The sequence below is a fragment of the Thamnophis sirtalis genome, unplaced genomic scaffold, assembly GCF_051295495.1.
Source record: "Thamnophis sirtalis isolate CommonGarterSnake01/CBP01778 unplaced genomic scaffold, rThaSir2_p1.2 scaffold_3, whole genome shotgun sequence".
In the NCBI taxonomy this organism is placed as follows: Eukaryota; Metazoa; Chordata; class Lepidosauria; order Squamata; family Natricidae; genus Thamnophis; species Thamnophis sirtalis.
This window is the reverse complement of record NW_028261383.1, coordinates 28,809,222-28,824,805: the sequence shown is the minus strand read 5'-3', so window position 1 is coordinate 28,824,805 and position 15,584 is coordinate 28,809,222.

The window sequence follows — 15,584 nt, the reverse complement described above, 5'->3', positions numbered from 1 at the left end:
TTCCCCTAGAGTGCGGAGGGAATGGAGATTTTACAGTATCCTTCCCCTGGAGTGGGGAGGGAATGGGCATTTTGCAGTATCCTTCTGGAGTGGGGAGGGAATGGGCATTTTGTAGTATCTTTCCCCTGGAGTGGGGAGGGAATGGAGGTTTTGCAGTATCCTTCAGCTGCCACGCCCATCATGCCACAGCCATAGAACTGGTACTAAATTTTTTTGAATCCCACCACTGACCAACACCACATAGTCTCTTTGCATAACAGTGAATAGGGCATTGTGAAATGGGAGAATACTGTGCCCCTGAATTAAGAAGTAATTCTACCAGACAAGAATGACATAACAAACCACAAAGGCAGAAGTGTAATACGGTTAAAGAAATATGATTCAGATTTTATAAATTTTCCGAGACTTGTCATCAAGATTCTGGAAATATGAAGGAAGGAATTTCTTGGCTCTTGAGAGCCCCAGTACCATACCTTTCTGACAACAGCACTTGCTTCACTAGTAAACTATATGCAAACAAGACATGCAAAAATCTTGATGAAAAACAGGACATGGTGAGAAAGCCCTCTCTAGTTCGTAGATAGCTGTTCCTAATTCAGCCAGAAAAGCTCTATGTATTTGACCTTGTCATTATTGGAGTTATATAGCAAACTGCTGTTGGAAGAAATGTCCTTCTGGGTTCAGTTCCAAGTGGGGAAAAAGACACTGGAAACATGGAAGCTGCTTGGAAAGAAGGTTTAATGGTGGACAGGATCACATGGCTTGAGCTCCTGAACAGAAAAGGGGGATCACATCAGGGATGGGTTGCTGCCGGAATTATTGCCGGTTCAGCGCACCAAAAATTTTGCCACACACAGCCTCCCTAACAGAGGTGGGTTCCTACCAGTTCGCACCTATTCGGTAGAACCGGTTCGTCAAATCTACCAAACTGGTTAGAAGAGGTTCCACCAGTGGACCCGGAAAGCAGGCCACACCTACAGAAGAGGTTCCAAAAAATTTTGAAACCCACCACTGGCAAGGATCTTGTAACTTCACAGCTTTAAGACTTGCATGCTTCAATGCCAGAGTTTTTGAATAGCTACTTGGACCGACCTAAGTACTAATTCATAATTTCATATCCGGTAACATGGGTGGCAAGCCACTCCCACAAAGGAGGCCACACCCACAGAGTAGGTTCCAACAATTTTTGAAACCCCCCACTGCTCCCCAAGCTCTGTTTTTGCTGGCAGAAGGCTTCAGGAGGCCATTGCAGCCTAAAACGGAGTCTCGATGAGTGATGTTGAGTTGGCCACTGCCACCCTGGCAATGCACCCCCCAGACTCCCGAGTCCAAATACAACCCTGATGTGGCCCTCAATGAAATCTAGTTTGATACCTCTGCTTTAAGTGAAAGATGTTCTAGAGCAGTGGTGAAATTCATTTTTTTTTACTACCAGTTCTGTGGAGCTGGCTTGGTGGGCGTGGCAGGGGGGAGGACACTGCAAAATCTCCATTCCCTTCCCACTCTGGAACCAGCCAGAGGTGGCATTCGCTGGTTCTCTGAACTACTCATAATTTCCGCTACTGGTTCTCCAGAACCTGTCAGAACCTGCCAGATTTCATCCCTGTTCTAGAGCCAATAATGATAGCAAGTCGAGAAGTACCTACACGGGAGGACTTGAAATAACGAGGCAAAGCATTTGTGATGCACATGAGAAGGAGAGCAAGAGTCTTATGAAAGGATCAGAGAGAGGTGTCATACTGTAGCAACATTTTTAGTTGCCCAAAATCCCCTTTCAATGTTCATGGTGGGGTTCCACTGAAATAATGATCTGTTAAGACAGTGGGTCTCAACCTTCCTAATGCCCCGACCCTTTAATACAGTTCCTCATGTTGTGGTGAAATTATTTTATATTTTTTGTACTTTTTTAAAAAAAATGTATTTTCCAATGGTCTTAGGCGACCGCTGTGAAAGGGTCGTTCGACCCCTAAAGGGGTCCCGACCCACAGGTTGAGAACCACTGTGTTAAGTCCTGATAACCAAGGAATTGGTTGAACAGCTTTATATTATTCAAGCGATATCTCTCAGTGGGAGAGAAAATGACCCAAGATGGTTCACCGAGTGCTTTGAGATGACTCATCAACACTCCCTCTCTCATCCAGTCAGACATGAGGAGGAGGAAGAAGAAGATCATGTTGTTTTGATAAGCAAATAAACTAACAAGCCTGCAGTTGCCCTGTGGGAATGAGAGAGCAAAGTCTATCAGAACTCTATGGGAACATGGATGATCATTCCTCCAAGCCTCCTGGGGAAAATACAAGCAGTCCTCACAACCTCAATTAAGTCCAACATTTCTGTTGTTAATGAGAAATTTGCCAAGTGAGTTTCGCCCCATTTTACGATCTTTCCCGCCACCGTTGTTAAGTGAAACACTGTGGTTGATAAGTTAGTCAGGCGGGTTGTTAAGGGAATCTGATGTCCCCAATGACTTTACTTGTCAGAAGGTTGCAAAGGGGCTCTGGCACACAGCAACGGTCATAACTACGAACTGGTTACTATGCGTCTGAATTTTGATCACGTGATCCTGGGGTTGCTGCAAAGGTCATGACCGCGAAAAACAGTCACGTCACTTCTTTCGGTGTCATTGTAACTTTGAATGGCCACTAAATGAACTGTTGTCGGTCAACAATATCTCTTGCTGAGGGAGGGGGGTGGTGGAGAAATCATACAAATAGTCCTTGAGATAGAACTGCAATGGAGCCTGACAATTGCCATCATATGTTGTAACCGTTGTAAAACAGGTCAGTCACATGATTTTGCAACCTTTTCTGCAAAAGCAGCAGTTGTAATGCCCTGATCATTAAGCAAAATAATGGTTCTCTAGGGGTACCATTATAAAATGCACTGTCGGGATGCTGCAAACAGCTGTAATTGCAGCTGTATTGCCCGGTGCCCGAAGTCAAAACTTCGAATCTGAGTCATAAACAATGTCCTACCTGTCAACGACGTCTTGAACTTCAACCACAATAATACATGGGCAAACAATCGATACAAACTCAAGGTGAACCGCTCCAAGCTCAATTGCAGAAAATACGACTTCAGCAAACAGAGTGGTCAACGCCTGGAATGCTCTACTTGACTCCGTTGTTACATCCTCAACACCCCCGACAGCTTTAACCTTAAACAGTCTACTGTGGACTTCACCCCATTCCTAAGAGTTCCGTAAAAGGGGGCGTGCATACGTGCACCAGCGTGCCTACCGTCTCTGTCCTACTGTCCTTATTTACTTGTACTTATTTCCTTCATTTATTCCATGTTCATCCTTATACTACCTTGTACATGCTTGACAAACAAACAAACAGACAAATAAATAAAATCCTCTTTTTTCAGGGCTGCTGCAAATTCAACTGGTTGCTAAGTGAATGATGGTAAGCCAAGGTCCTCCTGTATGTGATAATCACATTCCCCAGAGATTAGAGAAAACCCCACCCTACTAGGATTCTGGGAAGCTCTTAGGATCTGACTCTCTGGAGAACCTTTGGGGCTTTTGATCCGTGGCACGACAAAACCGCGCTCGACTAAAGCGCGCCCGATGAAACCGCGTCGCTGACGTCATCAACAGGGCGACAACAGTGAGTGCGGAGAAAGAAGAGCGCTTTAAATAGCACTTTTAAAGCAAGCCGATTCAAGTTAAGGTAAGGGTTAGGTTTAGGTTTAGGGTTAGGTTTAGGGTTAGGTTAAGGGTTAGGATTAGGTTTAGCATTAGGTTAAGGGTTAGGTTAAGGGTTAGGTTTAGGGTTATGTTTAGGGTTATGTTTAGGATTAGGTTTAGGGGGGTTAGGTTTAGGGGTTAGTTTTAGGTTTAGCGTTTACAGCGTGCTTTTTTCTCCGCGCTGTTGTCGCGCTGTGATGACGTCAGCTACGCGGTTTCGTCGAGCGCCCTTTAGTCTAACGCGGTTTTGTGGTGGAACCCTTTTGATCAAGGAGAGATTCAACCTAGAAGTAAGGCGAAACTTTCTAACAGTGAGAGCAATCAACCAATGGAACAGCTTTGCCTTGGGAAGTTGTGGGAGCTTCATCACTGGAGGCTTTCAAGAAGAGACTGGATTGCCATCTGTCAGAAATGGTGTACGGCCATGATGGCGAACCTATGGCACACATGCCAGAGGTGGCATGCAGAGCCCTCTCTGCAGGCATGCAAACCGTCGCCAGCTGCTCTTCTGGGTTCCGTCGCATGTATGCACGCCAGACAGCTGCTCTCTTCTGGGTTCTGCTCATTTTCACTATATCAGTGATGGTTAATCTTTTTGGCACCAAGTGCCAAAACTGGAACTGGAGCACCGGAACCCAGAAAAGAGCAGCTGCTTGGTGAGCATGCATGCCCGACCAGCTCTCCGGCTTGCATATGTGCGTGACAGAACCCGAAAAAGCATGTGCACCGGTCAGCTGCTCTCTTCTGGGTCCCACTGCTCTGGTGCTCCAGTTCTGGCACTTGGTGCCAAAAAGGTTAACGATCACTGGGGGAAGGGTCTCCTGCTTGGGCGGGGAGTTGGACTAGATGACCTACAAGGTCCCTCCCAGCTCTGTTAATCCATAAACCGGGCTGAGATGGATTTTGATTTGCTCCTGAGATGATGTCCCCATAGAACATAGTCTTCTGAGTGTATGCTGCCTTTTGATGGCTACTTCCAGGGTTGTTTGAGGCTTTAATCTTGAGTACTTGCTTCCGGAGAGTGAGCCATTCCGAGTTCCTAGTGACTGGCATGACCTTTAAGTCTAAAGTGAGCAATAAAAAGAGCAGAAATATTCCCAAGAAAGAAAAGCTTAGAGATCATTTGCATCTCAGCAGTTCTCGCCATGTAGAGTGTAGCCACACTTCCCAAGAAGGGAAGTGATGAATTATTTCAGAATCCAAATTTACATGGGGGCAAATTCTGCATTTGGAGTTTTATTAAAGCAACACATTCATTTTTATTAAGGCAACGCAAGCATTATTCCAGTTGCCACATAGAAGAGGAGATCAATGTCTATGGAGACTCTCAGTCATCCAGGTCACGGTTTTCCCAAAGATGCTTTTTCAAATGGCAACGGATGGAAACTACCATATTTTTCGGAGTATAAGATGCACCTTTCCCCCCCGCTAAAAGAGCGTGGAAATGTTGCTGCGTCTTATACACTGTTATACAGCCATTTTTGGCCTCACAAAGCCTCGCCCCGCACCCCATTTTTGAGGAAAACAGGTGAAAAATGGGCCGTTTTTCGCAAAAACAGAGGCATTTTTGCCTTCCCCGAGTCCTGCTGAAGCCTGCAGAGTGCTCCTGGGGGCCGGGGAGAACAAAATTTTTTTTTCTTACTTACCTCTTCAAAATCTTGGTGCATCTTATACACCAGTGCGTCTTATAATCCAAAAAATAATCAGTAATCAATGAGAGAAGCAACCTGGAATTAAGGAGAAACTTCCTAACAATGAGGACAATTAACCAGTTTTACCTTCAGAAGTTGTGGGTGCTTCATCACTGGGTGTTTTTAAGAAGAGACAGGACAGTCACCTGTCTGAAATGGTATAGGGCCGTGATGGTGAGCCTATGGCTTGCATGCCACAGGTGGCATGCAGAGCCCTCTCTGCGAGCCCAAGAGCCATCGCCCCACCTCAGCTCCACCACACATGTGCGTGCCTCCCGCTGGCTAGCTGGTTTGCAGGTCTCTGCTACACATGCATGCAGCTCATGCGGGAGACATGCACACGTTCAGGGGGTGGGGAGCATGGGAGGTGACACATACATGGGGGGGTTGTGTGTGCATGCGAGTGGGTGAGGCACATGCACGGGTCACACGTGCATGAGCAGGGGAATGCAGGGGGTTGTGCGTGCATGCATGGGGGCACATGGTGCGGGTGGTCACACATGCATTGCATTATGGGTGCTCTTTCATCACGCAGCAACGAAAAGCTTAGCCATCACTTGTGTTTAAGGGTCTCCTGCTTGAGGAGGGGGGGTTGGACTAGAAGACCTCCAAGGTCTCTTCCAGCTCTATTCTGATTGATTGATTAATCAATTGATTGCTGTCCTGAAGTGCCCCAATAAAATTTTTGCCCTCGTATGGAATGTTGATTTCAAAACAATATCAAAGCAGACCCATTTCCGCCCCCCACAAACAATAAAGTGAACTAACTCTGATCAAATGTAAACAGAACAGTACTTCCTCTGATCTTGCCAGGCATTGTGAAAATAGGCATGTTCCTGATTCTGAAGGAAGGTGCGCTTTCACAGACAGACTCCTGAGAAAGTGGGAAGGCATGAGTTTCTTCCTTTCCCAGCTTCACTTGTGGGAAAATCTGGCATTGCGCATTTGTTTAGAACTGAGTTTGGCTGATTTCCAAGGTACAATTTCAACTTCCTCTGTGTGATGTCAAGTCCAATGGATTGGCTAAGCGTGAGTTCTGGAGTGAAATCAAGTACAGCTGTGGTCCCACCCGCCTTCTAAAGCCCTCTGAAGCTTCTTGGTTTCTTGCTTAACACTCTTTCAGCTAGTACAGCCAAAGATGGAGACTGCTTAAAGGGACAGACAAAATATCCAGCTAGGTGGGTGCACAGAAAAAGTTCTGGCAAGGGGTTTCAGCTAAAACAGCAGCAGCAACAATAATAATATAATCTTAAGAAGGTACTTGGTCAATACCCATGACGCTGGCAGCAACCCGTATCAACCATTAGCACCAGTCAATGATATTTGTGATACATTTTTAAATGTTCAGTTGACTGAGTTTCATGTTTAATGAATAGAAGTTTATAACAACAACAACAACAACAACAACAAGACATTAATCATCACACTGCAAACGGGAAGAATATATATTTTTCCCCTTGAGTTTTTAAGCGAATTCACACGCTTTGCCAATGCAATATGCAAATTTGGTGATGAATTTCTCAGCTAAAAAGATTGTGCAAAGTGTGTACATTGGTGCATATTGCTGTTTAGAAGGAAGCGTGCTGTGTGTTGAGAAATGGTTATTTGGGGAAGTTGCATTAAAAACAAACTGTCTGTCTCCAGATTAGCGTTCTTAGCGTGGGTAAAACAGCAGGAGTTTGGTTAGGGAAAGTCTAGATTGTAGTTGTACTTATGAATCACTAGCCAAAATTGACCGTATTAGCCTTTACCATTAGCAAGGAATGCTGCGTGGGGCATAATTGTAATTGAGGATAATAAGCTATACCAGTGATGGCTAATCGTTTTGTTGTCAGGGGTGCTGAAAGCATGCACGTGCACCCCCGCACTCCCCCCCATGCATGCATGTGCATCTCCTGCATGCACCCTTCCCCCCGCGCATGCATGGCAGAGACCCAGAAACAAGCTGGTGGAGCTGAGCTGGGATGACGGCTTGCATGCCTGCAGAGAGAGCTCACATGCCATTGGGTCACCATCATGGACCTATGCCATCACCAAATTGTGACCGTGGGGCGAAAACTAATCTATCCCACAGTCCAGTTGCCTCCTGAAAAAGCACCTTTGGGAACAACCATGACCTGGATGACTGAGAATCTCTACAGACTTTCAGTTATACAATTTGGGATGAACACCATTTAAATGGTGTGGGAATAGGCATGGATTTCTGGGGTGGGGGGGGAATTGCAGCCACAGGAACCATTTGCACTACTCAGGTGACCCCTGAGGACACAAATAAACCTCCAACTGCTTCAACGATCCTCTAAAATAGCAGTCACCAACTGGTGTTGCGTGAGAAAATTTTGGTGGGTCCGCAGAAAAATTATTTGCATTTTTTTATATTGCACTACATCAGGGGTCCTCAAACTACACCCCTTGGGGTGGAACCGTGCAATGAACATTTGTCTTGCTGCAGAGTGTCTCTCCTTTTGGGGTCTTTTTGTGCGGGTCGGAGGGGGGGGCAGAAATTCCAACTTGGGGTCTGTTTCAGCCTCCTGGTGTGGGGCTTTGGGCGACGGCTGGAGGGAAGCGCCACTGGTGGCGAAGAGCCGGAGGGCCGTGTTCCAGTGGGACTGCATCATGGCCTGGAACTGGCTGACCATCTCAGCCCGCTGAGCCTCCAGTACCTGGCCTTGCACTCCCTCAGGTCTTCACTCTGCTTGGAAAGCCTATGCTCGTAATCCTCAGTGGGGTGCTTCTGCTGAGCCTCCTTCTCAGTCAGATCCAATTTGAACTGAGCCAGCTGTTTTGCCAACTCTTTCTCATGGTGGGCTGCTTAGCTCCAACAACTGCTTCCTATTGGGGCCCCAAGGAGCCCAGGCGAGCAATAGCAATAGCAGTTAGACTTATATACCGCTTCATAGGGCTTTCAGCCCTCTCTAAGCGGTTTACAGAGTCAGCATATCGCCCCCACAGTCTGGGTCCTCATTTCACCCACCTCGGAAGGATGGAAGGCTGAGTCAACCTTGAGCCGGTGAGATTAGAACCGCTGAACTGCAGATAACAGTCAGCTGAAGTGGCCTGCAGTACTGCACCCTAACCACTGTGCCACCTCGGCTCTTGCAAGCAAGCAAAGGGGTGGAAACAAAAATAAAAATAAAAGCAGTAAATCTGAACTGAGAGTACGGCATGCTAAAAGGGAGATTTTTAGAGATTTGGATGGGAATGAAGGCGGGATTAAAATGAGTGCTAGGAATGTTAGCATCCAGGAAAAAAATGGTGGCGTGATCAGTGCTATGAGAATGATGAAAAGTTGTAATGCCACAGATAATGATGATGTAATTAGAGAAGCGTTAAAACACAGATGCGGTTTCCTGAGGAAGTGGTTTTAAGCTGGGAAGGACACAGATTGAGGTCAGATATTTCTTTTACAACCGGTCACTGAGCAATACATGAGTGTGAGAGAAAGCCTCCTGTACATTTTCTTGATTGAGAAAAAATATATAGCAATACCACGTAGACTTACCGTGTGTTTTGGAGTATAAGATACACCGGAGTTTAAGACACACCAAGGTTTTGAAGAGGCAAATTTTAAAAAACGGTTTTGCATTCGGCAAACCTCCCCAAAATGGTCTGTTTTTCATGAAAACGGGCCTGTTTTTTTTTTAAGGGCATGAATAGCCTTTAGGGGGAAAAGAGCGGCATATAAATATAATAAATGATAATGATGATAAATGAATTGTACTTGTAAGTCAAGGACTACTTGTATATGTATACATGTGTATGTATATGCATATACACATAGTTTGTTAGTGTGTATAGAATAATTTGCAGTCAATTTTAGTTGGCATGTGTCCTGCAGTGAGGAGGATGGATCTAAAAATTAGTATATCAAAGGCCAAGGGATTGTCAGGGAAACATTGGGTAAACAATGTCTGTCAGAATTTGTTGCAGCGATCACATCCAGAAAGCACACACAAGTAACTGCTTCAGCAGGATTCATTCACTTCTCTTTATATATAATATAACACATGAAGTAAATATACAATACCAAAAGCAGATTTTCCAACATGGTAGCAAATACAAGCAAACACTGGCAGAGGAGAGAACAATTTCTGTTTCAGTTTAGAGCAGCAGACTAGTTTTGAGCTCAGCGCAGTCTCAGAGCTGCAGAGCTAAGCCAAGTCCAGAATATGGGAAGTAGCAGCAGTCCAGAAATGAGCCCATTTCTAGCCTCCGGAGAGCCTCCGGAGTCCGGGGAAGGCTGTTTTAGCCCTCCTGCAAACCAGTGATGGGTTTCAAAAATTGTTCGAACCTACTCTGTAGGTGTGGCCTCCTTTGTGGGAGTGGCTTGCTGTCCGTGTGACCGGATGGGCGAGCCTTGCCATCCATGTGACCGGATATGAAGATGCCGACGACACTTGTCAGAACCATCCTTAAATTACCTCACACACAGCACTGGCATGCATAAGAATATGATGTAAACTTGTTTTTTAAAAGGCATCTTTGGTTTGCGTTAAAACAACTTCAACACACGCAATGTTCTGATTGCACCACAAACGCAGTAGTCATCCTTACCTTTCTCAGAGGCACTGAGTTTTATAAATATGAGCATGATAGTGTAGAACAATCATATCCAAGGACCAGTGGTGGGTTTCAAAAAAAATGTGGAACCTCTTCTGTAGGTGTGGCCTGCTTTCCGGGTCCACAGGTGGAACCTCTTCTAACCGGTTTGGTAGATTTGATGAACCGGTTCTACCGAATAGGTGCGAACTGGTAGGAACCCACCTCTGCTGCAAAACCTCCAAATCCTGGGAAGGACACACACACAAACACACGCACGTGCCATGGTGCAGGCATCCGAGTACGCCACGCCCCCATGGCCACGCCCACCCAGCACCCGAGCAGAGAACCAGTTGCTAAAATTTTTCAATCCCACCCCTGGGAATGAAGCTTGCCTTCAAAAGCTGTGGGTGCGCCATCACTGGAGGTTTTTAAAAAGATACTGGACAGCCACATATCTGGAATGGTATAGACCAAGATTTCCTGCCCAAGCAGGAGGTTGGATTAGTCCAGTGTTTCTCAACCTTGGCAACTTGAAAATGTTTGGACTTCAACTCCCAGAATTCCCCAGCCAGCATTTGCTGGCTGGGGAATTCTGGGAGTTGAAGTCCAGACATCTTCAAGTTGCCAAGGTTGAGAAACACTGGACTAGAAGACCTCCAAGGTCCCTTCCAACTCTGTTATTCTCTTCTCTTCTCAATGGTATAGACAGTCTCTTCCTTCAAATGGGGGTTGGACTAAAAGACCTCCAAGATCCCTTCCAGCTCTATCCTCACAAGAGATTTCACCAGCAACCTTCTTCATCAACTTCATCTTCTGTTCTTCATAATGAAAATAAACAAGCAAACTCTACTTGTCCGGCTTGATTTTCACCTAAAAGCAGCATTTAAAAACAAAATGCATTTTAATTCTAGTCAATTGTGCAATTTTTTAAAAAAAGGGATGACTTCAGGGTTTTTTCCCCCCTTCTTTTAATCTATTTACGCAAGCATTTGCGGTCGAGCTGTAATCTTTTTAATCCGTTTCTAATTAGTTTCACTAAACAAAGAACAAATGTGGACAAATAGAGAGGACAAAAATGCAATGCAATGTTGCGCAAGACCAGTGATGTGTTTGTAAGCTGGTGTGATTTCACAATTCACATGTATGATGCTGCCCGTGCTCACAACAATAATTAAAGTGCTACCTTGCAGATTTTAAAAAAATACAATACAATATAAATACAATAGCAGAGTTGGAAGGGACCTTGGAGGTCTTCTAGTCCAACCCCCTGCCTAGGCAGGAAACCCTATACCGTTTCAGACAAATGGCTATCCAACATCTTCCTAAAGACTACCAGTGTTGGGGCATTCACAACTTCTGGAGGCAAGCTGTTCCACTGATTAATTGTTCTGTCAGGAAATTTCTCCTCAGTTCTAAGTTGCTTCTCTCCTTGATTAGTTTCCACCCATTGCTTCTTGTTCTGCCCTCAGGTGCCTTGGAGAATAGTTTGACTCTCTCTTCTTTGTGGCAACCCCTGAGATATTGGAACATTGCTATCATGTTTCCCCTGGTCCTTCTTTCTATTAAACTAAATGAATGACTGTGAGCCAAGGATTAACTATATCAATATGTATAACAATAAAAAGGGAAAAAGGAAAATGTTTCCCTTTTTATTGTTATACATCTTGATATAATTAAACCTCGGCTTACGGTCCTTCATTTAGTGACCAGTCAAAGTTACAACAGCACTGAAAAAATGATTTATGATTGTTTTGTTCACACTTTCAACCACTGCAACATCCGCATGGTCACGGGATCCAAATTCAGCCGCTTGACAGCTGACTCATATTTATGATGGTTGCAGAGTCCCGGGTTCATGTGATCCCCTTTTGCAACCTTCCGACACGCAAAGTCAATGAGGGAAGCCAGGTTTACTTAACAACTGCGTTACTAACTTAACAATTGCAGTGATTCACTTAACTGTGGCAAGAAAGGTCGTAAAATGAGGCCTATTTAACAAATGTCTCGCTTAGCCACAGAAATTTTGGCCTCGATTGCGGTCGTAAGCTGAACGCCGCCTGACCATTCCATGGTTTCCAAACGGTAATATGATCAGAGAGGATTAACACTCACGATTTAGATATCTCAGAGCATTGAAAAAGAAAACAAATCCCATTAATAGGAATAACCATTTAGGACGTCAATATTACAAGCATAAAATCATTTGTTTTTTTTTTTAAAAATCTGAAACCAAATCCACATTACAATATTGATGATATGATCATGGTTTCAGTTTTAAGCTAATTACTTAATATTAAAATCCCCATTGTATGGTTCTATGCACACACACACACACAGTGCTAAAATTTAAAAAAAGGAAGACAGATGAAGTAAATTTAACAAACGTAAAAGTAGCTAAAATATTTTTTTAAAAAAATTGGGCCCCGTTAAAAGCCAATCTGTCAGTGGTTTTAGTTATTTTATTTTACTTTTTTATTTTGTTTTGCTTTGCTTTGTTTTACTGTCCTGTCCTGTACTTTATTTTATTTTTTAAAAATTTTATATCTCATATATACATTCACAATTATATGATCTCATAACTGTTATTAATATGTATTTGTAACAATTTTTCTCCCCTACAGTTGACAATATAATTGAAATTGCTTTCTTACCATCCCATAAACCCATCTTATTTTACAACAATCCTCCTTCTTCTTCCTTCCTTCCCTCCTTCCTTCCCTCCTTTCTTCTCTGCTTCTCTCCTTCCTTCCCTCCTTCCTTCCCTCCTTCCTTCCCTCCCTCCTTCCCCCTTCCCTCCCTCCTTTCTTCTCTCCTTCTCTCCTTCCCTCCTTCCTTCCCTCCTTCCTTCCCTCCTTTCTTCTCTGCTTCTCTCCTTCCTTCCCTCCCTCCTTCCCCCTCCTTTCTTCTCTCCTTCTCTCCTTCCCTCCTTCCTTTCCTCCTTCCTTCCCTCCTTTCTTCTCTCCTTCTCTCCTTCTCTCCTTCCTTCCCTCCTTGCTTCCCTCCCTCCTTTATTTTATTTATTATTTTATTTTATTTTACTTTTTTATTTTATTTGTTTTGCTTTGCTTTGTTTTACTCTACTGTCCTGTACTTTATTTTATTTATTATTTTATTTTATTTTACTTCTTCATTTTATTTTACTTCTTTATTTTATTTTACTTCTTTATTTTTTTATTTTGCTTTGCTTTGTTTCCTCCAGGATTGGGCCGCCTATACATTTATTAAACAGTTATTAAATAGTTTATTAAACAGTTTTATTCTACTGTCCTGTACTTTATTTTATTTATTATTTTATTTTATTTTACTTTTTTATTTTATTTTACTTTTTTATTTTATTTTATTTATTGCTTTGCTTTGCTTTGCTTTGCTTTGCTTTACTTTCCATGGTATGTCATTTCCTATACAAGCAAATGGATTGTGATTTTTGTTGTTCTGCTGATAGGTGTTTCCCCCTTCCAAGTTTGAGCACAAGACCTTGCATGAAGGATGGTAAACCACAAGAATCTTTCTGATGGGTTTTTGGATTGCTTTTGGTTTTGGTTTTGGTGTGAAATATATTTCTGACATTTGAGATTTCTTTTGCTTAAGGGCTTTGACGAAGATTTCCAGGAACAGAAGATGCTTACAATTAGTTCCAGAGAAATTGCAAGCATCACATTTCCTGTCCTCTTTTGGTCTCTCAAGACTTTCTGAATCTTCACCAGGTTTTCAAAATGCTGCTGTTTGCTGGTCTCCCACCTTCAGTGGCGATATATCCATCCTTATCATCATCATTCGCTTGTTTCTATCTTGGCATGGTCCTGTTTATACAGCTAGTCCTCAATGTAGGATCAAAACTGAGCCCAACATTTCTGTTGCTAAGTGAGACACCTGTTAAATGACCCAAAGGAGCTTTTTCAGGAGGCAACTGGACTTTCTGATGCTTCTTTTGAAGATGTTTCACTTCTCATCCAAGAAGCTTCTTCAGCTCTGACAGAATGGTGGGGGAATGGAAGGATTTATATTCCTTGCAGAAAGCTGGTCATTTGCATCCTTTTAGAGAGTCATTGAGGCCACTTGGAGGTTGATTTGTGTCCTCAGGATCACCTGAGTGGTGCAAATGGTTCCTGTAGCCTGCATTTTTTTCCCTCTGGAAATCCACTCCTATTCCCACAGCATTCAAAGGGGTGTCCATCCCACATTGTGTAGCTCAAAGTCTGTAGAGATTCTCAGTCATCCAGACCATGGTTGTCCCAAAGGTGCTTTTTCAGGAGGCAAGTGGACTTCCATGTTTTTTTCTCTTTGAAGATGTTTTGCTTCTCATCCAAAAAGCTTCTTGCACTCTGATAGGATGACCAGCTGTCTGCAAGATATATAAATCCTTCCATTCCCCGCTATCCTGTCAGAGCTGAAGAAGCTTCTTGGATGAGAAGCGAAACGTCTTCAAAGAGAAAAAACAAGAATGTCCAGTTGCCTCCTGAAAAAGCACCTTTGGGACCACCATGATCTGGATGACTGAGAATCTCTACAGAATTATTAAATGAGTTTTGCCCCGTTTTATTACCTTTCTTGCCACAGTTATAAGTGAATCACTGCAGTTGTTAAGTTAGTCACACTTCCTCATTGACTTTGCTTGTCAGAAATTCGCAAAAGGAGATCACATGACCCCGGGACATTGCAACCGTCATAAATATGAGTCAGTGGCCAAGCATCTGAATATTAATCACATGCCCATGGGGACCCTCAAACATCCGTAAGTGTGAAAAACAGTCATAAGTCCCTTTTTTCAGTGCCATTTTAACTAGTGAACAGTCACTAAATGAAATGTTGTAACTTATGACCCTTGCAGCATCTCCATGGTCATGTTATCAAAATTCGGACGCTTGACAATGGACTCATATTTATGACAGTTGCAGTCTCCCAAGGTCATGTGATCACCTTTGACAAGCAAAATCAAGGAGGGAGGCAAGATTCACTTAACAACCAGGTTGCTAACTTATCAATAGCAGTGGTCGTAAAATGGGACCAAAACTCACTTAACAAATGCCCCACTTAACAATATTTTGGGCTCAATTGTGATTGTAAGTCAAGAACTACCTGTAATTCCATTTCTCCCCACTCAGTCCATTTTAAAACATTGTTGTTGTTGTTAGTTGCGAAGTTGTGTCCAACCCATCGCGACCCCATGGACAACGTTCCTTCAGGCCTTCCTGTCCTCTACCATCCTCTGGAGTGTATTTAGGCTCATGCCTACTTCTTTGGTGACTCCATCCAGCTATCTCATTCTCTGTTGTCCCTTCTTCTTTTGCCCTACATCTTTCCCAGCATTAGGCTCTTCTCCAGTGAGTCCTTCCTTCTCATTAGATGGCCAAAGTATTTGAGTTTCCTCTTCAGAATCTGGCCTCCTAAAGAGCAGTCAGGGTTGATCTCCTCTAGGACTGACTGCTTTGATCGCCTTGCAGTCCAAGGGACTCGGAGTCTTCTCCAGCACCAGAGTTCAAAGGCCTCCGTTCTTCCTTCCTTATGGTCCAACTTTCACAGCCATACATTGCAATTGGGAAAACCATAGCCTTAACTATACACACTTTTGTTGGCAGGGTGATGTCTCTGCTTTTTAGTATGCTGTCTAGATTTTCCATAGTTTTCCACCCCAGGAGCAAGCGCCTTTTAATTTTTTGGCT